This window comes from Balaenoptera physalus (assembly GCF_965194825.1).
Source record: "Balaenoptera physalus genome assembly, chromosome: 1".
In the NCBI taxonomy this organism is placed as follows: Eukaryota; Metazoa; Chordata; class Mammalia; order Artiodactyla; family Balaenopteridae; genus Balaenoptera; species Balaenoptera physalus.
The window spans coordinates 143673126-143700157 of NC_138882.1; the positions used below are offsets into that span (position 1 = coordinate 143673126).

Below are 27032 nucleotides of genomic sequence, written 5' to 3' on the forward strand. Positions count from 1 at the left end.
CACTTTTCTTCACCTGATTCTTTGCCAAGTTCATAAAGGTGTTTATATATTTTTTAAAACCTTCCAATAAATCTTTGATTTCCTCAAGAGCAATGTATTTTCAGAAACCTAGAAGTTCTTGTGAACAGCTCTTATAAAGGCTCAGAATAAGGTCACAGAGTTTCAGAGTAGCCTTAGATGGCACTTAGTTCAACTTTCTCATTTTACAGATGAGGAAACAAATAGTTTCAGTTTCAAACTTCCAAATTGCATACTGTGAGCTGCATTTTTTTTCTCATATAAGGAAAGCAATGAGAAAAAACTCTGGGGCAAACTTTACACATCATACTGCAATTGTAATTCTGTAACGGGGACCTCCATTCAGTTTATTTTATGAGAACCCTCATGACTTTGCTCACTATATCACTACCACCAACTTCCCTGATTGCCTATGAAAAACAAAAATCAAGTCTTTCCCTTTCTCTTTATAATCTTGGGGACCTTCTGCTTTGAGAGCCAGCAGAATAAGCTGAGAGACACCTGGTCACCTGCTCCAGTGTCCTGAAGACGAGAGCTGTTTTCCACAAGGGAGAGAGACAGAGAGGCACCACGCCCAGTTTTCCAGGAAGGGAATTATGACACTTTCAATATTTAACTAATATTCTCTGCTATTAAACCAGTACATTTAGAAGGGAGAGTATGCTGGGGTGAGGATGGGAGTGAAGATTAGAAAACTCTTAATGTGAAAAGTACAATTGATTAAATAAGTATTGTTGGAATGAATACCTGCTATGGGCCAGATCTGGTGTTAGGGACTAGGGTGATGATGTAAACAAGACAGAAAAAGATCCTGTGTTCAGGATGCTTCCAGTCTAGCTTGGACATGTAACTAAAGTGCTATCAAAGCAAAAGTATAGGGTATCATGGGAGGGTATAATGCAGGATTTAGCTGAGTGTATGTAAGGAGAGGCTGAGACACAGTCAGAGAAGGTGTCCCTGGGTAAATGGTGTTTCCCCAATAGAGTCTTTAGGGGGCTGAGGTCAAGAGCTTTCCAGAAAGAGTATAGAGCATGGGCAAAGGCCTAACAGAACTGAGAAATAGCTAAGGAAGCCACAGCTTAGCAGGGGAGGGGAGACTAATATGAGATTAATATAAGCCCCCCAAGCTGTTGGGTGGGGACTTACAGGACAAGAGTAGAGTACAGAACTTTATTCTAAGGGTAAAGAGAAGACATTAAAAGTAATGTAAAGACATTAAAGTAGGGGAATGACATGATAATAGGATTTTCATTTTTAAAAGGAACACTTTGGCTGTAGTGTCAAGAATAAATTGGAGATGGGGGGAAAGAGAGAATTGGGGAATGTAAGAAAATTACATGGAGAACAAAATAAGAATCTGGAGCTGATTCCAAATACTCAGCCCAGGTTGGCTCTAGATGATGTAGAGTGAAGAGTTAGGCTGAATGTGTACTCGTGTGTGTACGTGTGCATGTTTGTAGATCACACAGAGCATGATGAAGGTCCTCTCTTCTCCCCAAACTCACCCACAACTTCTAGATAGCTCAGGAATTGGATCACTCATTTGGGATTTGAAACTGTCTCCAGAACATGCTGGTGAAAGGACAAGAACGGCTTTAGAGTTAAAGCTGGCAAACTGGACACATATACTTAGCTCCCTTTCTTCCTGAAACCCACTAACACAAGAGCAATGAGGATGGAAAAGGCAAAAACAGCAAAACCTGTGAAGGACTGGTGACTGAGCTAGCAGACAAGGTGGACAAAGCCGCCTGCAAAGCCTCTTGTGGGGAGACCCCCTGAGGGACTTGGGGACAGAGAGCAAGGGCAGGAACTGGTGCTCCTGGGATCTCTGGAAGTGAGAGTAAAGGTGGGGCTGGAGCAGGAGGGTTGGCAGAAAGGGTGTAGAAGCAGGTAGGTTTCCCTTGCCTCTACTCCTACTCTCCCCATGCCATGCAGTCACTTGACTCTTCCTCAGCAGTAAATGACAGCAGAGATTTATTTCCCAGAGACAGTAAACAGGGGGTTTCTGAACTGGGGATGCAGGGATAGTCGAAGTATGGGAGATCACTATGCTGAAAACAGAGGGATTCAAGGAATATTGATGGGCTGACTGAATATTTGGACTCCAGCCTACTTCCCCCACTCAGCTTCCAGAGCACAGCAGCCAGGCATATATTCTGTAAGAAGGGGATTGAAGAGTCTTCTCTGGACATCTGACCAGTCCAGGAGAAAAGGCCCACATGGAGGGTTCCCTAGGAAACAGTCTAGTCATATAACCCCCCAGTGCCAAGTTGGGGAAGCTCTGGGAGAGATCTCAAGAAAATGAAATCAATAATTACTAATGTGTTTTTACACAACTGGGGCAGAATTTGGATTTGATTAGGGATAAGGTCATTAAAACCCAAGCAAGGGAAAAAACAAGCCAATTATTCACTCTAGGTGGAAAAAATGTGCAGGAAAGGAAAAATATTTTTGATATCCTACACAAATTAGATGCCTATAGCATTTACACAGTCATGGTGATGGAAACATTGGATATTGATCTAACTGAGTTACAACATCACTATATTGGGCAGATGGAACACTACATGTATGTGTGTGTGTGACCTATAGAGAGCCAAGTCCCCATCTTGCATGTCGGTAAGCCAATAGATCACATCTATAATTGAAATATCATGTAGCAACATAAATCTGTTATTTGGAAACTTATAGTTAAATATTAACAGAATCAGAAAAGTTGAAAGAGATTGTCTTTGGAGAGTGTGCAATGGAGGTGGGAAGCACTGCATGGCTTGTTAACTCCTATTTTTCATAATAAGCCATATAAAAATAGTTGACTCCTTCATATATGTATATGTATAATGTTAATGAAAATAAACATTAAATTTAAAGAGGAGGGCTTCCCTGGTGGCGCAGTGGTTGAGAATCTGCCTGCCAATGCAGGGGACACGGGTTCGAGCCCTGGTCCGGGAAGATCCCACATGCGCGGAGCAACTAAGCCCCTGTGCCACAACTACTGAGCCTGCACTCTAGAGCCCGTGAGCCACACCTACTGAAGCCCATGTGCCTAGAGCCCGTGCTCTGCAACAAGAGAAGCCACCGCAATGAGAAGCCTGCGCACCTCAACAAAAAGTAACCCCTGCTCACTGCAACTAGAGAAAGCCCGCATGCAGTAACGAAAACCCAACACAGCCAAAAATAAAAATAATTAATTAATTAAATTTAAAAAATAAAATAAAGAGGAAAAGAAAAAAGTAGTTATGCTAATATATCCCATTATTGGCTTTTTTTTTTTTTGGTACTCCCTTCTGGTTTTGACTGCAGTACCAAGTACACATAGCTGTTGCTTTACCTTGTGTTATGGGTTGAACTGGGTCCCCCAAATGATGTAGAAGACCTAACGTAAATTACTTCAGAATGAGCCCTTATTTGGAGATAGGGTCTTTACAGAGGTAACCAAGTTAAAGTAAGGTCATTAGGGTAGGCCCTAATCTAAAATGACTGGTGTCCCTATAAAATGGGGAAATTTGGACACAGAGACAGACGCACACATGACACGCTATAGCTCAATGCTGTGGACTCAATAAAGGGAGGGACTATGTTTCTGAATCTTCCACTGAAAGGAGGAGAAAAGGAAGGGAGGAAAGAAAAGAGGGAGGAAAGGAAGAAGAAGAGATGGGCCAAAATGTGCCTAGATCAACCTTGACTCCAGCCGGAAAATCTGCCTTTGAGCAAGCAAGGTTATACTTCTGTCTCTAACTCTTTTATAACTGAAACATACATATGTATAATATTTGTAGTTGAAAAATAAATAAATACAAACATACACACATACCAAAGAAAAATGGAAAAGAAAATGTTTCTCCTCAATTCTTCAAAATCTCCAAACGGGAGAATAACTAACTGGTAATGTTGAGATGAATAAAGTACATTGAGGTCAATAAAGGATTAATAGATTTTATTTTAATTTGTTGATTTTTCCTAACAAAGTAAGATAACTGCATTGGGGTAGACTGGGCTCTGCCTTACTTCTCCCTTGGAACTCACAGAGCCAGGGAGACATGGACCCAGGACCGTTCTTCCTGGACGTACTTGGGAACATTGAGAAAACTTTTCGAAGATTGGCCCTTGATGGATGTAGGTAAGAAGGTAACAGCTACCACTTCCACCTAGTTGTCCAGCTCCAATACGCGATATGTAAACCACACGCAGCCTCTCTGTGGTTTACAAGGTTCAAAGTTATTAACTAAAATCAATTGAAATAAAAAGGGTCACATTTGCCGCTGTACACAATTTACTTCTCCAGACGGCTTTGGCCTGCACTGCCGGACACACACACACACACACACACACACACACACACACACACACACACACACATATACTCAGTAACCCTGGGGGAGAGCAGAGGCAGCTGCAGAAGCCCAAAACCTCCCCAGTCCTAATTAAACCCTCCAAGTTTCCAGGCAACACAGCCAGGGAAAAAAATCATTTCCAAGCTGAAGACCCTCAGCCCCCGCCCCAGCAAAGGAAACGGTCGTTTGGTTTAATCAGCCCACGTGCACATTCTCTCTCCCCAGGTTGCCAAGACTGGGCCTGTACTTAGCAGAGGTATTTGTGTAATCAAAGCTTCTGGAACTTTCCCTGCCAAGGCTACCAATGTGAATAGGCTCCTGAGGTAAAAATGTTCCCCCTGCTGGGGACGGTGCCCTTGAAGTCTACATCAAAATCAAGCCAGGGTCACAGCTGTTGCGGCACCCCACAGCGGAAAACTTGCAAGAAATCCTAGCCTGCACTACTGCTTTGCCTCAGGTCTAGCGGAAACAGGCCCCAGTTGCAGGGGAGGGAGGGAGGGAGAGGAGAAAGGGAATATATTTTTAAAAAGCCAACCCCTCTAAGTAGTACTCGGGGGTGGGAAGACAAAGCCGCCGTGGAACCTTGCCCCTTCACCAAGGCAACCTCACCCCACCACCCTCGCCCCCTCCTCCTCTGTGAGCTGGGGGTCCCGCAGGTTGGCCGAGAGCCACTAGGTGGCAACAGATTAACTCTTCAAATGCCAGAGTGGGCTCAGAGAAGTCAGGAGTTGGGTGGAAAACTTTGCACCTGGTCACTTTTCAGAGGAAAGGAAAAACAAATGGCTTTTTTCTGTCCTTAAAGACCCTTGGCTTGCAGTGTTGATATCGGAGGAAATCCCGTGAGGGGAAGACTGCTTCCAGGTCACCCATTCATAGGGTGGCTTGAGACATGGGGAGATACCATCATGTGTGCTCCAGGTTTCACGTCAGTGACAACAGACTAAAAGACCCTTTGAGAAACTTATGCTCACGTTCGATCCACTTCAACAAATACTAACTACAGTAAGAAATGGGTGCATGGCATTTTCCAGGGACAGTGCTAACGGACGAGGACCCTGCCCTTGGGGTTTGTGGGGATGACAAGCACTACATGAATGGTGTCTTTTTTTTAATTGAAGTTGATGTACAATATTATATAAGTTACAGGTGTACAATATAGCAATTCACAATTTTTAAAGGTTATATTCCATTTATAGTTATTATAAAAGATTAACTATGCTCCTTGTATTGTACAATATATCCTTGTAGCTTATTTTATTTTTTATTTTTATTTTAAAAATATATATATTTATTTATTTATTTTTGGCTGCGTTGGGTCTTCGTTGCTGAGCGCGGGCTTTCTCTAGTTGCGGTGAGCGGGGTCTACTCTTCGTTGCGGTGTGCGGGCTTCTCATTGTGGTGGCTTCTCTTGTTGCGGAGCACAGGCTCTCGGTGCGTGGCCTTCACTAGTTGCAGCATGCAGGCTCAGTAGTTGTAGCGCACGGGCTTAGTTGTTCCACGGCATGTGGGATCTTCCAGGACCAGGGCTCGAACCCATGTCCCCTACGTTGGCAGGCATATTCTTAACCACTGTGCCACCAGGGAAGCCCTGTAGCTTATTTTATACCTAATAATTTGTACCTCTTAATCCCCTACCCCTATATAGCACCCCCTTTCCCTCTCCCCACTGGTAACCACTAGTTTGTTCTCTATATCTGTGAGTCTGCTTCTTTTTTTGTTGTATCATGAATAATATTCTTATAGTTAGCCACCTTTGAGGAGTAAAGGAGAGGATACTCAAATTTTCTATGAGTAAAAAGGAAAGACAAGTAAGTTCCAGAAAATAGGTTCATGAAGATCATTTTACATCAAGCTTCTCTGATATGGGAAGGCTTACGTTTTTAGGGTGAGCGAGGCCTAAAATATGGGAGCCACCACAGAGAAACTTTGCCAGCAGAGGCTAAAAATGCTTGCTGTTCAGATGACAAGAAAAACAAATCATTCCGCTGGGTATTCTAGCCTCTGCAAAGCATCCCCCCATTCTGCCTATTAAACTTCTGCCACAAATATAAAAATACTGTGGTGTTGATTGGAGTATAGGGCCGGAAAGGTGAAATTGATTTACTTTAGAAAAGGGAGAGGGAGCTACCAGCCTCAGGAGGAATAAATTCAGAAAGGCGGGACGGGAGCTGGGGGAGAGAAGACAAGTGCTCTTGTCGCTGGGTTTAAGAGAGTTTGGAGGGATACCGGGAGAAGGAGGAAAGAATTGGGAGGAGGGAGCCATAAATGTGTGATATATACGACAAGAGAGAGATGGGAAAGGCAATTTTAAGATGTTTTGCTGTGCATTTGGGATTCTCTTTGATATGTTTCAACAGAACTCAGTAAAGATTAAAATTACCTTGCAGTTATTTTTATTTCTTGGGCTGGAAGGCCACCGATGACAGAGCAAGCAACTTTGGTGGCAACACTCCCTTCCTTTCCCGCCTGTCTAGGTGGGAGGACAGTGTCCAGATTGTAAATTCTTTCAGGAAAAGCCATTCAAGGATCTCTGGTAAGTTATACAAAACATAGGTATTTGTTATGCTAATTCTAATATGCAATTTCTCATCCTTGAATGGGCAGCCTCAGAGTTTCACTTTTGCTCTACACGTTCACCAAAAAGACAGGAAGCACCACAGTAAGACAACTCTCTGATCATCAAGGGATTTTGGATGATGATGTCACGTGGTTTTCTTGAATCATCACCATATTTATACTGAGTACATGGCAGGACTAATAGGTGTTGGGTGGAATCGGGGCTCAGAATGGCCCACTAGCCTCAGTTCTTATTTGGAGCAAGATCTGTTGTGTGTTGGAGAACTTCAAATGAGTTTGTCGTGAGGTCCTGATCATACTTTCATTTTTTCTCTCTGCCAGATTCCCTGTATGTCTACCCACTCCTTTACCACCCAACCATGTCTAGTCTGCTAAGCAAATTCCTACCCTAAAAGGAAGCTTTTTGAAACGTCCCGGGCTCTGTGAAACCTGCCCTGAGCACTCACCACAGCCTCTGTACATAAGTCACCCCCTGGTACTGCGATCCTGCTTTCATATCTACCTTCCTAGCTAGACTGAAGACATGAATGATCTCTATATCTTCAGTGCCCAGAACAGTGCCCAGCACACAGCTGATGCTTGGCAAACATTGGACCAAGACCTGTCCCATATCCTGTCACTCATGCTGAGAAAGCCCAGCTTTTGAAAAGCCATCATTTTCCAAGCACTTCACCTAGAACTCAAATGGCAGTAGGTACTAGGGAATTCGACCGATTATTCATCCCTCTAATTATAATGTGTATTTCTCAATCTTCAATTGGCAGCCCCAGAACAAAGTTTACTCAGATTTACAGAAAGTGGAGGAAAATGCCCCAATAAGTCGACTTTCTGATCATCAGAGCTCTAGGAATATGGTTCTCAAAGCCTTTAACGATAGAAATTTTTGTGTCTATACTTCTGTTTCTGACATGAAACTCTTACTCTTTTAAAAAATGTTTATTTAAAATATTATTTAAAATATAAAAGTATTCCACGCTCATTAAAGAACAATTGCCAAATAGAGAAAAGCAGAAAACAACAAAACAGTTTTCAATCAGTCTCGCTATGTAAATAGTAAGTCTGTAACATTTTGGAGAATGAATTACTCTCTTACTTATGGATTTTAATAAAAACCAGAGGACAGCTCGTGCTGTCTGCTAAAATTAGAGCCAGATTCCACAGAACATACATAGGTGGATTTCATAGTTGGTTCCTGCGTGCGCAGGTGAGGAAGCGCCTGCCTATAGGCACACCCTGGTAAGCAGCTCTGGGTAGGGGGAGATGAGTTAATGGAAAGAGTGAATTAGCACGGTTGGGTGCCTTTGCTTGATCTTATGGAGTTTGTCTGTTGCCAACCACTTTTCTGTTCTCTTCAAATCCCCTGGAGTCATGACAAGCCTCAGGCTTCCGGCTCCCATCTGTGCAATTACTGGGCAGCCCTCTCAGGCTGCAGTGATGGACGTAAGGTCCTTAGTAAAAATCCGAGGGCCTCACTAACAGCCCCGTGACCTTCACCACTGGTTTCCTTGACTGAACTTACCTTGAGCTGTCATACTTGAACTCTAGCCTCCATTATGACACTCTTCCTTGGACTCTTAGTGGCAACCTCAGCACCATCACTTGTTACTGTAATGGGACAAACAACTCCCTAGAATGGAAAGATCATGGCAGCAAGATGACACCTCGCTGAAGTTAATAAAGAGATAGAGGCAGCTTTCAGGCTGAGCAGAGCAGACCATCAGGATGTCCTCAGTTGTGTGGAATGACCAGCCCCGAGAAAAGTGTACACTGGCTTCTCAGCATTGGAATGGATTTTTACATGTGTATATATATATTTGTTTTATTTAATGTAAAAAGTATTTCTGGGCCCAGAGGAATGAATCACTGCTGTAACTGAACAAGGCTTACCCGGACTCTGCCAGGCACTGTGCTAATTGCTGAAGGACATAAAGACACATACGACAGTCCAGCTAGGGAGAGAACCATGCAGCTGTGTAGACGGAAAGGATTTTAATATTTATGGAACGCTCCCTCTGTGCTGGCCATTGTGCTAGGTGTTTTGTAAAATTAACACATTTAATCTCAGCGAAGTGTAAATTAGATAGTATTTCTTTTCATTTTATGGAAGAAGAGGAACTGAGGCTCAGGGAGCTATTTACTGCCCTGACTCACACAGCTGGAACTTTTAATAAAAACTCAAAACCGACACCCCAGTCAGTTTGATGGAGCAGCAGGGAGCAGCCTTTCAGCGTGTATGGGTGGGGATTGGGAGCATGACCTCCGTGCCGTCTGCCTTGCCTTGCTTTCTGGGTCAGCCAGGGCCAGGAGCCACACCATCCCAGGCTTACCTCCTCCTTCCCTGAAGATGCAAAGGACAGAAGGGTGGAATGAACTGGATGTGTAGATTCAGCGGGTCTTGTGTTCGTACCAGTGGTGTGGCCTCAGGCTCGCGTCTTGATATTTTTGAGCTCTGGTTCCTCACTCATGTAATGGCACAATGGCTACCTTACAGGGTTAAGATTATGAATCTTGAGTTATGAAAAGTGGCTCACACTGCACATGGAGCATTTCAACGCTCAATAAACATTAGCTCTTGTGCCTTCACTGCTTTACCAGCATAGACCTATATGGTCAGCGCCTGCACTGTGTCCTAAAATACTTTCTATTTGTTCTGTGTGTGTTAATCTTTGTCCCCCCCAACCCATTCTCCTCCCCTACTAGTTGGCCTTAAATTCTTTGAGGGAAAATACCATGTCACATATTAACAATTTTCATAGTGTGTGACCCATAGCAAACATGAAAAAACAAAAAACAATACCCAACATTTGATTGATCGAATCTGTCTTGCTGACACCACATTCTGACCACCAGGTGATGGGTTAGTAGCAGATAACTAGAGCCAGCTCATACTGACTGTGAAAGCCATGTTAAACTTTCAGGAAATTTGTGAGCCAGTTGTTAAACTGTGGGTAGCTTAACATTTGCTGTGGTAGGAGTATTTACACCACAGAAATTGGTAAATCCTATAAAGCAGGGCTTTGCTTCATCCCCACACCCAAACATACACAAAGAGCTGGAACGTACAAGGTTTCCTGATAGTCTAAATTCTGGTGCCTCATCATTTTCAAGAAACTTCCAGATGATACTTAGCTTGATTTCACCAAAGCAGAAATGTGTAGAGTATTTAAAGACTCCCTATACTAATAGGATTTCTGATTTTAGAATTGGAAATTTAAAGATCTCACTTATTTCAGTCTCCCTCTAGCGTAGAAGTATCTTCTTTAACATTCCTGATGAATGCCATAGGAACCCAGTCTCTCCCCATGGAGAGCTCCAAAAACTTTTCTTCACTATGGTCTGTTCCTACCTCTCCTGTAACTTCCACTAATTGTTCTGGGATCTGCCTGTATTTTGTAGCAAAGCAGAATGTCCACACTCTCCAAGTGATAGCACTGAGCACAGCTCTCATGTCACAGCCACCGTGACTCCTCTTTGTCAGCCTGTAGGGCCTTCATTTTCTCATTGTTAAGACTGTCCAGCCCCCACCATTGTAGTTATCCAAGAACTGAACAAAATATTCTGGATTTAGCCAATTAAGTACAATAAAGTGAGACTACTACTTCCTGTGATATTTTTCCACAAGTATAATTCACATTTAGTTAAAAAAATTAATTCTTTTCATTAATTAATTATTTTCAAGCCAGGCTACCTTAGTGCTGTATCTACACAATTCATTTTATGAGCTAAGCACTTTACATTTATGGTGGTTGTATGTCATATTCCCATTACGGATGCATTCTCTTTTGAGTATTGATTTTGGTAACCATCATATTAATTCAATTAATTTTTAGTTTTGTGAACTCCCCTATAGACCTTGCTATAGGTAAATTTTAAAGACTAAATACAAATATTCAACCAGGTGTGGTTTTACCCGATTACTATTATCCAACACAACTGTCTGAAATTTGTCTGCAAGGATGTCATGAGAAGTTTTGTCTCATAGTTTGCTGAAATCAGGCATGTTTATATAATTCCCTAGATTTGTCAGTGCAACCATTTCATCAAAAATGGTAGTGAATTTGATGTGGTAGGCCTTGTTTTTAGTGAACTCAGCTGGTTTCTTGTACTCATCTACTTGCTTTCTAATTTGCTTATAAATGTTGTATTTAATAATTGATTCTAGAATTTTGTACTGAGAAAAAGCTTACCAGTCAGTAGTTTCCAATAGCCACCTTTTCCTGTTTGTTGAGATGCAGGATGACATTTTCTTTTTTTTTAAATTAATTAATTAATTTATTTATTTATGGCTGTGTTGGGTCTTCGTTTCTGTGTGAGGGCTTTCTCTAGTTGTGGCAAGCGGGGGCCACTCTTCATCGTGGTGCGCGGGCCTCTCACTATCGCGGCCTCTCTTGTTGTGGAGCACAGGCTCCAGACGCGCAGGCTCAGTAATTGTGGCTCACGGGCCCAGCTGCTCCGCGGCATGTGGGATCTTCCCAAACCAGGGCTCGAACCTGTGTCCCCTGCATTGGCAGACAGATTCTCAACCACTGCGCCACCAGGGAAGCCCAGGATGACATTTTCTTAATACTTCTTTCGACATCTCTCCTGTTCACTTTGATGTCACATAGATTCCAAGTCATGGGACTCTTGCAAGTCCAGAGTCGTACCCTGTTAAATCATTTGTCTGGTCCTTCAGTGCACTGCTGTGTAATAGAAACATGATGCAAAACACACAGATGAGCCATTTACATAATTTAAAATTGTCTAGGAGCCACATTAAATAACTAAAAAGAAACAGGTAAAATTAATTTTAACCTTATATCTCCAAATTATTATCATTTCAAAATATAATCTATGTAAAAATTATTGAGATATTTTACATTTTTTATGCTAAGTCTTCCAAATCTAGAGTGTGGTTTATACTTACAGTAAACCTTAATACATATATACCAGCCACATTTCAAGAGCTTAAAAGGCACATGTAGGCACATGAATCGGGCAGGGATAGACTTCTACTCATTTCAAGTGTCTGGACATTATTGTTGTTATTATTATTCTTATGATGTACTCTTTTTATCTTGTACTTCATTCCCATTTTCGTGATATTTATTCTTCCTTTTTCAGCAAGAAGGGCTCACGCACAGTCAAGAAGGCAAGAGCTAAATAGAGGTGGAACAGCCTCACTTTCTCTTTGTCTGTTGAATTAATGAGGGTACCTTTTACAGTTAAACACCATAAAGAAAGCTCGTTAAGGGCAACAACATCCCCTAGCACACAATTCTCCCTAGAACCACAAAATGGGTATGTTACAGAGGCCTGGGAGCTAATTCTCTCCAGATGTTTGCAAAGCAAGCAAGACCAAAAGGTGGAAACTGGAATTACTAAACACTTAATAAGGAGCTGATGGAACCAAGGCCCCAGGGTTGGCTCAGCAATAGTGAAACACAGAGACCCTGTTTGTTCAGAGGAACTTCAAAGCCCCCTATAAACTCCCAGGAAAGGTGAGAGGCAAAAATACTACAGAGGACTCTGCAGCATTCTTGCAAAGTCAAACTGGAGACTAACTTGAGATTCTTCCCCTGGTGCTTAAGAAGAAGACTTAGGGACAGGTCTGGTGAGCAGATGTTTGACTTCTGTTGATGCCCATTCTTACAGTATGTGCATGGAGGATATAGACCTTTCTCTAGTGAGGCCAAAGGGGACAAAACAATTAAACATTTAGTTTAAAAAATAAATCAGAAAGAGCAAATGCCTTCTCTGGACTAAGTATTACTCTATACCCAAACCATAAAATTGCTAATGAGACATAGCAGATCCAAATAAAGTTGGTTATATTTATCTTTGTTTTTTCTTCCTTCCCTCACTTTAATAGTGGGACAAAGAACATGGAGTTTTGGTTAAGATCATAATTAAAGAGGAGGAAAAAAGATCAGATAATCCAGTGTGATATGAGTTGAAAGTCTGATCACTTTGGTCACCAGTTATCTGGCAGGAGAAAGGCTTCTAGGATCCAATCCTGTAGCTGTTTTGTTTTGTTTGTTTGTTGTTTCCATTGCTAATCGCCATGACCTGTCAGGTATGTGCTGTTTGCCTTTCATATCTTTCTTTGGGATTCAAAGAAAGAATGAAACAATGCCAGCTTAAAAACAAGACAAGAAAAGTGATCAAAAGTGACCCCAATGCCTAAGCAAAATAGGTGCCATAGAGGAAGGAAGAGAAAGACCCTCATTAAAATGTTACTAAAAGAGAGAAAAACAGACAGTTCTGGTGTTGTTAGAAACTGAGGCAAAATCCCAACTCCTCCTTGGAGAATCAGAACAAAAAGTATCCCCACCCCCCCTTTTTTTTTCATATGATAGAATTATGTCCATTGCACTCACAATATAATGATGAGTCAAATGCATAGTCTCTTTGGACTGAGACCTAGGTTGGATTCCCAGCTCAGCCACTTACTAGCTGTATAACATTTTCAGTTTCTTAACCTGTCTTGGGTTTCAGTTTCCTCATCTATAAACAGGGCAGGAAAATAGTACTTCCTTCTTAGGATTGTTCTGAGGATTAGCAGAGGCAGTGTATGTAAAATTCTGACGTTTTATAGCCCACTCCTTGGCACAAGGTGAGAGATAACTAATGATACCCAAGGTGATAGTCTGTTTATTATTTACCATCCCATCTTCCATTCACCTCTCTTCCTGCAGGAATATGTCCTTTTTGTATTCACAGCCTTTGGTAGATTGCGTTATTTTCAGGCAGATCCTTCTCCTTCTTACTTCCAAAGGGCAGTTCATCAGGGTTGTTCCTTGTGCTAATTCTCATCATAAAGAAAAGGAGCAGTCTCAACTGAGTCACATACTTGGTGAATTCCTTAACTCTGAGCATTTCCTGGAAGTGTGGCTCTCAGAAATGATATTCCAAGATGAATCATTGGCTAAGGAGCTATGTGTCACCCCGTACCCAGGCTGCCCTCAGTTCCCCTTCCTAGGACTTCTGTGCATATGACCAATCACCATAATAAAGCATTTCATAAAGTCATGATTTGACAAGAAAAAGATAAATGCAAACACTACACAAACACTGGGAGGAGAAACATCTGGATGTCCACTGCTTGTTTCCTGTTGAGAGAGTTTGGGAACTTGGGGATTTTAACAGTTGGACAGGGCTAACTTTGGAAATGACTTCACATTTGTACAAAAAGGAAAAGCATACATTTATTACACTTTACTCATCAGATGAGGGAAGTTGGTGGTCAACTTCCCAGGCCTCTCTGAGAACAAAGGGGATTGAATTGGAAACGGAGAGAGGGTTTTCCTTCCCTTCTCACCCTCTCACTTCTAGTGTACCCCTTCTCCTTGTCATGACTTTGGGCTCCTTGATTTCTAACTTTCCTTCTTACATTCAGTTTCCTCTTAGGTTCCAGAAGTCTTAACTTTGAATTCTGGCTTTACCACTGACAGATCTCTTACTCTAAGCCTCAGTTTCCTCTTTTGAAAATAAAATGAATCATAATAGTAATAGTAATCATAGCAGTAATAAGTATTTACCCTCTAATTTCACAAGATTGTGTAGATCAAGTCCCTTCCTCTTCCTCCCAGTTCCCAAAACATTTGATGTTCTTTCTTGATTCTATATCTTTTCATATGAGGTTTCCCTTTTCTCTCCCTAGAAAACTATGACTCACCCTTTTAGACCCAGCCTGAATACTACTGATGCTGTGAGAGATTATTTGTCTCCCTCTCACAGGTATTAAAAATAACTTTTCAGAGCACGTTTAGTAACAAGGGAAATTTTGCAATACATCTTTAAGTAAGAAAAAGGAAGTTATAAAATATATGATCCAAATTTGGTAAATTATTATATTATATATATTTAAATTTATTTAACAGGATGTTAAATGGGGCCCTTCTTGTCATGGACTTAGGGCCACAGCTGCAAAGCTGAAAGAACTCTCACATTCTAAAATGGAGATGCTAGGTACATATGCGGACGTTATTAAAAGGTAGACCAGATAGCCTTGCAATACCCCACCACCTACATAAGAAAAGGTAAGAAACTCAAATTCAGTTTGCTTAAGTAGGAACTTCTTACTAATGAGTTGTTGGCTGCATATGAACTGTTGTGTCATCACTCCTCCATTCCCCATGAGTTACTACTCACTTCTCAGGTCAGATGAGACTAGCTCTAAGAGAACCACTCCAAGAAACTGGGGCTGCCTGCAAGAAGGGGAACCTGGCTTCTCATTCCTCTCTGGATGCTGGCTGAGTTATAGACAGTCTCAGGCCCATGAAGGTGCTGCCTCCCAAGCAGAGGAGAGTGAGAAAGTTCTTGGGATTTTGACACATGATCCCTTCCCTATAGGTGGGGGCATACGTGAGCCCAGCATGGCTTGTCTGAGCAGCCTGAAGGTGGGAGCCAGAGGAGCAGTTGGCAACAGCAGGGTAAGGAGAAAAAGCCACAGAGGAGCAGTGACGCCACTATTCAGCATGGAAGGGATGCCTGAGTTTTCTACGGGCCCAGAGGATATTTTGAAGGTAACTGGATTTAAAGCTCCTTGAAGGTCGTCCCAGCAGAAAATGGCAGTAAGGTGATTGCAAAAGCTGAGAGTGAAGGAGGGCAAGATATCAGCTGGATTGTGTGTCACTCACATGAATGTCAGGGGCTGCACAGTGTGTAGGTCCTCAGGGTGCCTCCAAGTAATCCACAAGCAACTGGCCAAAGACCAGCATATGGAAGCCTCTAGAGACAGGCAGGAGTAGCCGAGGGAGACATAAAACATTAACAGCAGCACTAGGAAAGGATGTTTCTCTCTCTTCTTCCTCTTCCCCTCCCTTTTACCCCAAATCTGGAGATCCAGTAGAAGTGAGGAGAATACACCCAGACATACACTTCTCACTCCCCGCTGAAGATTCCTGCCCATGACTCAGGGCTATGTTGAGGGTTGCAAATCAGGGGATGTTGGGAAAAGCAGAAATTTTAAATTGGGAGTGAGACTGAAACTTTGGTTTAGGCTCAATGAAACTTGATGTTATAACTGAAAGTGACATTTTCCTTCTGGATCAGTTTTGCTCTCAAGATCCCATGCTTGTTGATGGATGAAGAAAACTTCAGACTTGCCAATGAAAGGTAATGCAGCCTTTCTTCACTTACCCAGAGAGGAGTCCCTACAGCATTGTCTTGGGTTCTCATTGTAACTTAGAGGGAAACGTTCACAAAGTTTAGAACACTTGATGTCCCACAGATGAAGGAGGAGGATGTCCTCAAATTCCAAGCAGCAGAAACCCACTTAGGTGGCACCAACCTTGACTTCCAAATGGAATAATACACCTCCTAAAGGAAAAGTGATGGCATCTACATTATAGATCTGAAGGGGACCTGGGAGAAGCTTCTTCAGATGGCTTGTGCCATTGTTACCATTTAAAAACTGACTGATCAGTGTCATATCCTCCAGGAACACTGGCCAGAGGGCTGTGCTGAAGTTTGCTGCTGTCACTGGAGCCACTCCTATTGCTGCCCGCTTCACCCCTGGAAACTTCACTAACCAGATCCAGGCAGCCTTCCAGGGGCCGCGTCTTCTGGGGGTTACTGATCCCAGGGCTGCCGACCAGCCTCTCACAGAGGTGTTGTACGTTACCCCACCAACCACTGCTCCCTGTAACACAGACTCTCCTCTGCGCCCTGTGGACGCTGCCATCCTTGCAGCAACAAGGGAGTTCACTCAGTGGGTCTGAGGTGGTGGATCCTGGCCCAGGAAGTTCTGTACATGCGTGGTACCATCCCGTGTGCACACCCGTGGGAGGTCCCGCCTGATCTCTGCTTCTACAGAGGTGCCGGAGAGACTGAAAAGGAAGAGCAGGCTATGCTGAGAAGGCCATGGCCAAGGAGGAGCATCGGGGTGAATGGACTGCTGCAGCTCCCAAGTTCACTGTATTCTACCCGCGGGCGCACACGAGTCTGAAGGCGCCGGTGCCTCTGTGCCTGCCCAGAAGTTCCTGCACAAGACGGGAGCCCTCAGCCCGCCACTGAGGACTGGTCTGCAGCTCCCACTGCTCAGGCCACTGAAAGGGTAGGAACAACCACGGAGTGGTCTTAAGCTGTTCTTCCCCAGGCTTTAAACAGAATGGAAATAAGATTAGCAGAAAACAGTTTCTTAAAAAAGAAAAGAAAAGATAAAAGAAAGGTAATGCAGTCTCTGAGTTTAAAACTGTCCCAGGTAAATATCCTGTGGATTCTGCTATTAAGACTATCGGGACCACGTTTTCCTTCTCAAGGTGTTTCCCCTCTTCCTCTTTATTTCTGTGATGGTGTCTAAGTTTAGGCAGAAGTTTACACATCCTCTTCACAGTGGGAAGGGAAATCTCTAATCTATGTACCATGTCCTCATTTTACAGGTAAGAAAAGGAAGGTCAAGTAGCCAGTTAAGGGCAAGTAGCTGGTGAGGGGCACAACTCCCTCTGTAGGTAAGCAGAGGTTGACGTACACAAGTGCAAGAGCACCTGGTGGATGGATTAGGCAACTGACATGTCATATTAGAAAAATGAGGAACGTGCTAGCCAGGTTGGGTGGCCATGGTGCCAGATCTTGGCACACTTATCAGGACACTCTCAGACTCATATAATAACACATCAGCCTAACACATTGCAGTCATTTCTATATTTCTGAAAGATAGACATGGTCTAGTAAAGGACATAGGACTTCACATGGTTCAAAATACGGTTGGTACTATTTGTTCCATGCACTTATTCCTCATTCCTCTGTTAATATCTATTTTGTGTGTTTTACACATAAGGTAAAGTTCTAGGCACTGAGGATAAAGAAAAACAAGACAGATAGCCCCTGCACTTACAGAGCTTTTATTCTAAAAAGGAAGGGAGAGAATAAAAACTAATTGCACAACATAGGCCTTATTACAATTTTTGATAAGTGCTCTGATAGAGAAATTTAGCATCCCACGAGACCATAACATAGGACATGACCTATTTGGTGGGTCAGGGAATCTTTTCTTGAGGGAATGACCTTTGAGCTAAGGAAGGAAAGATGAATAGAAGGTAGCCAAGGGGAAGGAAACTGTTCTAAGAATGTTCCAGACTACATGTGTGCTATTCATATTGGGACAGAGCGTGGCTCAGCCACAGACTTGAAAAAGAGCTGGGGCCACTGGACAGTGGTAAGGCCAGTTGTACAGATTGTAGATTAAGTAGGTATTGGATCCTGTCCATGGCCCACCAGGCAGTGCATGCAGGAATAATCTTACTGGGAGTTTACTGGGAGGACCCGGGAAATGGAAGAAATAGCCAAAATATACCTGTATCATTTCCACCGTGCTTTCAATTTGATGTGACAGAAAATTCACCTGGTAGTACTTAAAACTGAGGTTAGCAAACTTTTTCTGTTAAGGGCCAGCTAGTAAATAGTTTAGGCTTTGCAGGTCATGCTGTCTCTGTTGTAACCACTCACCTCTGCAGGTACAGCACGAAAGTAGCCAAAGACAATACATGAACACTGGAGCATGGCTGTGTTCCAATAAAGCTTTATTTATTGGCTCATGGGCTGTAATTTGTGGATATCTGGCATGATACAGGATACTTGAGTTTCACTTAGCAAGAGGTCTAGTAGTGGTGGGAGGTTTTAGGGTCGATTCAGCACCATCACGAGGTGACAGAGCTGGAGAATCCTGTGCTTCCCTATGCTCATGTAGCGAATAAAACCAGACCATAGGTTTTGTTTGTTTGTTTATTTGTTTTAAAATGCCAATTTGTTAAATTAATAGTCAAGGGGTCATAGATCCTTGAAGAAATTCACTGAGACGTTTCTTGAAGGAGAGAAGTCAGGGGTTTTTAAGAGCTAAATGAGAAGGAGCGGTTCATGGTGGTTAGGCTAACTAAGGATAGAAACTAGTACTCTGGACAGAGCAGAGTAAATCCATTAGCTGTCCAGGATTTGTCAATATCAGTGGCGATGTTCATTGGTCAGCAAAGGGTCTTCAGTTTTGTCCAGTAGGGATCTGATTCCTGGGGTCCTTCAAAGTTCACTGTCCTTTATCAGGTTCTGCTGTTTAGAAAAAGTTGTGACAAAAACACATCAGTTTTGATCTCTCCTAGGCAAATGTTGCTTTAAGTGGGAATTTTACCTTTTACCGTTAGTTTCCAGATGGCTGCTGAAATTCCAAGCATCACTTGTTTAAGGGACAGCATCTCATCAGCAGGGAGAGCTCTTGCTCACAGCACTCCCTCATATCAGGGAAGAAATCTTTCCCAGAAGCCTCCTACTCACTACTGCAGTCTTACTCCTATGTCTCATTGTCTAAAACTAGGTCCCATGTACACCTCTATACCTATCACTGGCAAAGAGACCCTGGGCTTCCTGTCTGATACCTGAGCAGTGCTGGGCATCTGTTAGCAGGGAGGAAGGACTTAGATAGTTGTTGGGAAGGCCACCAACTCTGTCCCTCAACAACCATTACTGGCCTTCCTTCTTGTTAACAGAAAATGCAGAGACAATGGGAGACCATTGGTACTGAAGAAGCTGTCTAATAGAGAAATCTAAAACAGTTCTGCAAGAAATTTTAGGAGGCTCTTTAGAGTACAGTCCCTGATAATAGGCTGAGTGTTCTGAACGACCTTCAATAGCCTTGGCGGCTAATGAGAATTATGATATCTTATCTGTTTGGAGATTTGGATTTTGTTTTTCATTAGAATACTTGAAGGGGAACGTCCCTCCATGCAATCCCTCTTCCTAGGTACACACAGAACCAATCTAAGGAAAAAACTTGAGGACAGGAAACTCCAGTTTACCTATAAAGCAAGCATACTTATAGTTTAAATAATCAGCCATAGGTTATTGGATTTCTTCTCTCTGTTTATACTCTACTTTTATGAGAAACTGGCAAAGTATATATACGCATGCCAACATGAGGGATTTAGTAAGAAAAGCCATTTCCAGGGTATGTTATAATTAAAGTCATACTAATTCAGTCCAATCCTTAAACACCTACTCCACCTCACTCTGCACTGTGGGATAATGATATAATTATAACCCTGAGGCATTGCAGGACATGGGAGAAAGAATGAACCCTTCAAGTCTTTATATTAATTGTATGTTACTGTTGTCTAATTATTTGTCAGGAGAAGACGATGAAGAGTGATGATAAAAGCTTAAAAGTTTTTGCAGCTGGCAGACTCCGAATCCCAGCTCTGCCACTTAGTAACTGCCTGCCACAGTTTCCTCATCTCTGTTGCTAGGAGTTTTTTTGGCATCCTCAAGGGAAGTTTTAGTGCATAGAAAGATTAATCAGAGGCTTAGTTTGGTTTTTTAAATTAATTTTTTAAATTAAAGTTACAAATTGAAAACTTGAATTCTTCTTTAAGCTTTTAAGTTCGGCTTCAAATCTTATTAATCCATTTATAAGGCTAGTAAAGTTTTTGTTGAATTTTATCCTATTTATTTAGAATTTTATTTATTTTTTATATAGCAGGTTTTTTTAGTTACCTATTTTATATATATTGATGTATACATGTCAATCCCAATCTCCCAATTCATCCCACCACCCCCCTCTCCCCACTTTCCCGCCTTTGTGCCCATACGTTTGTTCTCTACATCTGTGTCTCTATTTCGGCCTTGCAAACTGGTACATCTGTACCATGTTTCTAGAGTCCACATATATGCGTTAATATACGATATTTGTTTTTCTCTTTCTGACTTACTTCACTCTGCATGACAGACTTTAGGTCCATCCACGTCTCCACAAATGACCCCATTTAGTTCCTTTTTATGGCTGAGTAATATTCCATTGTATACATGTACCACATCTTCTTTATCCATTCGTCTGTTGATGGGCATTTAGGCTGCTTCCATGACCTGGCTATTGTAAATAGTGCTGCAATGAACATTGGGGTGCATGTGTCTTTTTGAATTATGGTTTTCTCTGGGTATATGCCCAGTAGTGGGATTGCTGGGTCATATAGTAATTCTATTTTTAGTTTTTTAAGGAACCTCCATACTGTTCTCCAGAGTGACTGTATCAATTTACATTCCCACCAACAGTGCAAGAGGGTTCCCTTTTCTCCACACCCTCTCCAGCATTTGTTGTTTGAAGATTTTCTGATGCTGCCCATTCTGACCCGTGTGAGGTGATACCTTATTGTAGTTTTGATCTGCATTTCTCTAATAATTAATGATGTTGAGCAGATTTTCAGGTGCCTCTTGGCCATCTATATGTCTTCTTTGGAGAAATGTCTATTTAGGTTTTCTGCCCATTTTTTGATCGGGTTGTTTTTTTTAATATTGAGTTGCATGAGCTGTTTATATATTTTGGAGATTAATCTTTTGTCCGTTGATTCATATGCAAGCATTTTCTCCCATTCCGAGGGTTGTGTTTTCGTCTTGTTTATAGCTTCCTTTGATGTACAAAAGCTTTTAAGTTTCATTAGGTCCCATTTGTTTATTTTTGTTTTTATTTCCATTTCTCTAAGAGGTGGGTCAAAAAAGACCTTGCTGTGATTTATGTCAAGGAGTGTTCTTCCTCTGTTTTCCTCTAAGAGTTTTATAGTATCCTGTCTTACATTTAGGTCTTTAATCCATTTTGAGTTTATTTTTGTGTATGGTGTTAGGGAGTGTTTTAATTTCATTCTTTTATATGCAGCTGTCCAGTTTTCCCAGCACCACTTATTGAAGATGCTGTCTTTTCTCCATTGTACATGCTTGCCTCCTTTGTCATAGATTAGTTGACCATATGTGCATGGGTTTATCTCTGGGCTTTCTATCCTGTTCCATTGATCTATATTTCTGTTTTTGTGCCAGTACCATATTGTCTTGATTACTGTAGCTTTGTAGTATAGTCTGAAGTCAGGAAGCCTGATTCCTCCAGCTCTGTTTTTTTCCCTCAAGACTGCTTTGGCTATTCGGGGCCTTTTGTGTCTCCATACAAATTTTAAGATTTTTTGTTCTAGTTCTATAAAAAATGCCATTGATAATTTGATAGGGATTGCATTGAATCTGTAGATTGCTTTCGGTAGTATAGTCATTTTCACAGTATTGATTCTTCCAACCTAAGAACATGGTATACCTCTCCATCTGTTTGTATCATCTTTGATTTCTTTCATCAGTGTCTTATAGTTTTCTGAGTACAGGTCTTTTACCTTCTTAGGTAGGTTTTTTCCTAGGTATTTTATTCTTTTTGTTGCAATGGTGAATGGGGTTGTTTCCTTAATTTCTCTTTCTGATCTTTCGTTGTTAATGTATAGGAGTGCAAGGGCTTTCTGTGAATTAATTTTGTATCCTGCAACTTTACCAAATTCATTGATTAGCTCTAGTAGTTTTCTGGTGGCATCTTTAGGATTATCTATGTATAGTATCCTGTCATCTGCAAACAGTGACAGTTTTACTTCTACTTTTCCAATTTGTTTTCCTTTTATTTCTTTTTCTTCTCTGATTGTGGTGGCTAGGACTTCCAAAACTATGTTGAATAATAGTGGCGAGAGTGGACATCCTTGTCTTGTTCCTGATCTAAGAGGAAATGCTTTCAGTTTTTCACCATTGAGAATGATGTTTGCTGTGTGTTTGTCATATATGGTCTTTATTATGTTGAAGTAGGTTCCCTCTATGCCCACTTTCTGGAGAGTTTTTCTCATAAATTGGTGTTAACTTTTGTCAGAAGATTTTCTGCATCCACTGAGATGATCATTTGGTTTTTATTCTTCAGTTTGTTAATATGGTATATCACACTGATTGATTTGTGTATATTGAAGAATCCTTGCATCTCTGGGATAATTCCCACTTGATCGTGGTGTATGATCTTTTTAATGTGTTGTTGGATTCTGTTTGCTAGTATTTGGTTGAGGGTTTTTGCATCTATATTCATCAGTGATATTGGTCTGTAATTTTTTGTGTGTGTGTGATATCTTTGTCTGGTTTTGGTATCAGGGTGATGGTGGCCTTGTAGAATGAGTTTGGGAGTGTTCCTTCCTCTGCAATTTTTTGGAAGAGTTTGAGAAGGATGGGTGTTAGCTCTTCTCTAAATGTTTGATAGAATTCATCTGTGAAGCCATCTTGTCCTGGACATTTGTTTGTTGAAAGGTTTTTAACCACAATTTCAATTTCATTAGTTGTGATTGTTCTGTTCATATTTTCTATTTCTTCCTGGTTCAGTCTTGGAAAGTTATACCTTTCTAAGAAGTTGTCCATTTCTTCCAGGTTGTCCATTTTATTGGAATAGCGTTGCTTGTAGTGGTCTCTTATGATGCTTTGTATTTCTGCGGTGTCCATTGTAACATCTCCTTTATCATTTCTAATTTTATTGATGTGAGTCCTCTCCCTCTTTTTCTTGATGAGTCTGGCTAAAGGTTTATGAATTTTGTTTATCATCTCAAAGAACCAGCTTTTAGTTTTCTTGATCTTTGTTATTGTCTTCTTTGTTTCTATTTCATTTATTTCTGCTCTGATCTTTATGATTTCTTTCCTTCTACTAACTTCAGATTTTGTTTGTTCTTCTTTCTGTAGTTCCTTTAGGTGTAAGGTTGGATTGTTTATTTGAGATTTTTCTTGTTTCTTGAGGTAAGATTGTATTGCTATAAACTTCCCTCTTAGAACTGCTTTTGCTGCATCCCATAGGTTGTGGGTTGTCATGTTTTTATTGTCACTTGTTTCTAGGTATTTTTTGATTTCTTCTTTGATTTCTTCAGTGATCTCTTGGTTATTTAGTAACATAGTGTTTAGCCTCATGTGTTTGTGTTTTTTACATTTTTTTCCCTGTAGTTTATTTCTAATCTTGTAACATTGTGGTCGGAAAAGATGCTTGATATGATTTCAATTTCCTTAAATTTACCAAGGCTTGATTTGTGACCCAAGATGTGATCTATCCTGGTGAATGTTCCTTGTGCACTTGAGAAGAAAGTGTAATCTGCTGTTTTCAGTTGGATTGTCCCATAAATATCCATTAAATCTGTCTGGTCTATTGTGTAATTTAAAGCTTGTGTTTCCTGATTAATTTTCTGTCTGGATGATCTGTCCATTGGTGTAAGTGAGGTGTTAAAGTCCCCCACTATTATTGGGTTACTGTCGATTTCCTCTTTTACAGCTGTTAGCATCTGCCTTATGTATTGAGGTGCTCCTATGTTGTGTGCATATATATTTATAATTGTTATATCTTCTTCTTGGATTGGTCCCTTCATCATTATGTAGTGTCTTTCCTTGTCTTTTGTAACGTTCTTTATTTTACAGTCTATTTTATCTTATATGGGTATTGCTACTCCAGCTTTCTTTTGATTTCCATTTGCATGGCGTATCTTTTTCCATCCCCTCACTTTCAGTCTGTATGTGTCCCTAGGTCTGAAGTGGGTCTCTTGTAGATAGAATATATATAGGTCTTATTTTTATATCCATTCAGCAAGCCTGTGTCTTTTGGTTGGAGCATTTAATCCATTCAAATTTAAGGGAATTATCAATATGTATGTTTCTATTACCATTTCCTTAATTGTCTTGACTTTGTTTTTATAGGTCCTTTTCTTCTCTTGTGTTTCCCACTTAGAGAAGTTCCTTTAGCATTTGTTGTAGAGCTGGTTTGGTGGTGCTGAATTCTCTTAGCTTGTTCTTGTCTGTAAAGCTTTTGATTTCTCCATCAAATCTGAATGAGATCCTTGCCAGGTAGAGTAATCTTGGTTGTAGTGTCTTCCTTTTCATGACTTTAAATATATTGTGCCACTCCCTTCTGGCTTATAGAGTTTCTGCTGAGAAATCAGCTGTTAACCTTATGGGTGTTCCCTTGTATGTTATTTGTCACTTTTTCCTTGTTGCTTTTAATAATTTTTCTTTGTCTTTAATATTTGTCAATTTTGTTACTATATGTCTTTGCATGTTTCTCCTTGCGTTTATCCTGCCTGGCACTCTCTGTGCTTCCTGGACTTGGGTGGCTATTTCCTTTCCCATGTTAGGGAAGTTTTTGATGATAATCTCTTCGAATATTTTCTTGGGTGCTTTCTCTCTCTCTTCTCCTTCTGGGACCCCTATAATGCGAATGTTGGTGTGTTTAATGTTTTCCCAGAGGTCTCTTAGGCTGTGTTCACTTCTTTTCATTCTTTTTTCTTTATTCTGTTCTGTGGCAGTGAATTCCACCATTCTGTCTTTCAGGTCGCTTATCCTTTCTTCTGCTTAAGTTATTCTGCTATTGATTCCTTCTAGTGTATTTTTCATTTCAGTTATTGTATTGTTCATCTCTGTTTGTTTGTTCTTTAATTCTTCTGGGTGTTTGTTATCTAATTCTTCTAGATCTTTTTTAAACATTTCTTGCATCTTCTCGTTCTTTTTCTCCATTCTTCTTCCAACGTCCTGTATCACCTTCACTATCATTATTCTGAATTCTTTTTTCTGGAAGGTTGCCTATCTCCACTTCATTTAGTTGTTTTTCCGGGGTTTTATCTTGTTCCTTCATCTGGTACATAGCCCTCTGCCTTTTCATCTTGTCTATCTTTCTGTGAATATGGTTTTCGTTCCACAGGCTTCAGGATTGTAGTTCTTCTTGCTTCTGCTGTCTGCCCTCTGGTGGATGAGGCTTTCTGAGAGGCTTGTGCAAGCTTCCTGATGGGAGGGGCTGGTGGTGGGTAGAGCTGAGTGTTGCTCTGATGGGCAGAACTCAGTAAAACTTTAATCCACTTGTCTTCTGATGTGTGGGGCTAGGTTCCCTCCCTGTTGGTTGTTTGGCCTGAGGCAACCCAACACTGGAGCCTACAGGTTCTTTGGTCAGGCTAATGGCTGACTCTGGGATTGTTCACACCAAGTAGTACTTCCCAGAACTTCTGCTGCCAGTGTCTTTGTCCCCGCGGTGAGCCACAGCCACACCCCGCCTCTGTAGGAGACCCTCCAACACTAGCAGTTGTGTCTGCTTCAGTCTCCTATGGGGTCACTGCTCCTTCCCCCTGGGTCCTCATGCACACACTACTTTGTGTGTGCCTTCCAAGAGTGCAGTCTCTGTTTCCCCCAGTCCTGTTGCAGTCCTGCAGTCAAATCCCGCTAGCCTTCAAAGTCTGATTCTCTGGGGATTCTTCCTCCCATTGCAGGACCCCCAGGTTGGGAAGCCTGATGTGGGGCTCAGAACCTTCATTCCAGTGGGTGGACTTCTGTGGTATAATTGTTCTCCAGTTTGCGAGTCACCCAACCAGTCACCCAACATGTCTTTGGTTGTGGAGTATCTTTTTTGGTGAGTTCCAGTGTCTTCCTGTCAATGATTGTTCAGCAGTTGTGATTCTGGTGCTCTCCCAAGAGGGAGTGAGATAAGCCTGGTAAATTTTAACAATCAATCACTTTTGAAGAAGCTTATGACTAGCGTTTGACTTTCATTTACAAATTTGGTTAATTAAACAGCTTCAAATATTTTAAAGTGCATTTATAGGTTTAATGTATTTCATCCCTTTCTTAAGGATTTCAATTGTCTGACAACAAATAAAATTTCCTTAATTTAAAAATAAAACCTTAAGTCTAATAAATTAAACTTAGAAATGTGGGAAACTGTAGCTCTCAGATATTCTAATACAGTACATAAACTTAATGAGACTTCAAATGAAAATCACAAGTTTAATCAGGTATTCAATTACATAATGTAAGTTGGATTCACAAGTCTGTCACTCAGTTTGGCCAAAGTCATGTAAACATTAGAAATATGTAAAACTTGCATAGATTCCTCAGCCTTAAAGATTAATATTTAACAATTCTCTATTTGTTTAGACAAATATCATCAAAAGTCACTGAGGTTACTTTCAACCGAGAGACCTGGAGCTTCAGCTACCTGGACTGACCCCTCTCACACCTCACTTAGAAAACCAGTGTATCTCCCCATGTCATATGTGGATTGCCTTTCTGAGTTTGCTTGTTTGTCACCAAAGACTCCAGAGTTCAGCCGGGATGCTGACTGGATTCCTGTTGATTCTGCTTGGATGTGCTGAACTTTATTCATAGTTGCAGATCAATTTCAAGAAGTGGCTATTTGTGTCGCTCTTGTCCCTGCACTCAATTTATACACATTTCTATGCTTATGCTCTAGGAAACCTGTAACTCTTGCCCAAGTCAGTCTCTTGGTTGGGTTTTGCATTTCTTTGGCAAAATCTTAACATCTCTAAGTATCTTCCCATTTCTTCCAGGTTC

At 41.3% G+C, this 27032-nt stretch overlaps 1 pseudogene across 1 annotated transcript; it reads left to right on the forward strand.

Annotated features, from left to right (window-relative positions):
- Nucleotides 1–9122: 9122 nt before the first annotated feature.
- LOC309656888 (small ribosomal subunit protein uS2 pseudogene) lies at nucleotides 9123–24088 on the forward strand (annotated as a pseudogene). The gene has a single exon. The product of its transcript is annotated as a small ribosomal subunit protein uS2 pseudogene (transcript).
- The last annotated feature ends 2944 nt before the right edge of the window (nucleotides 24089–27032 follow it).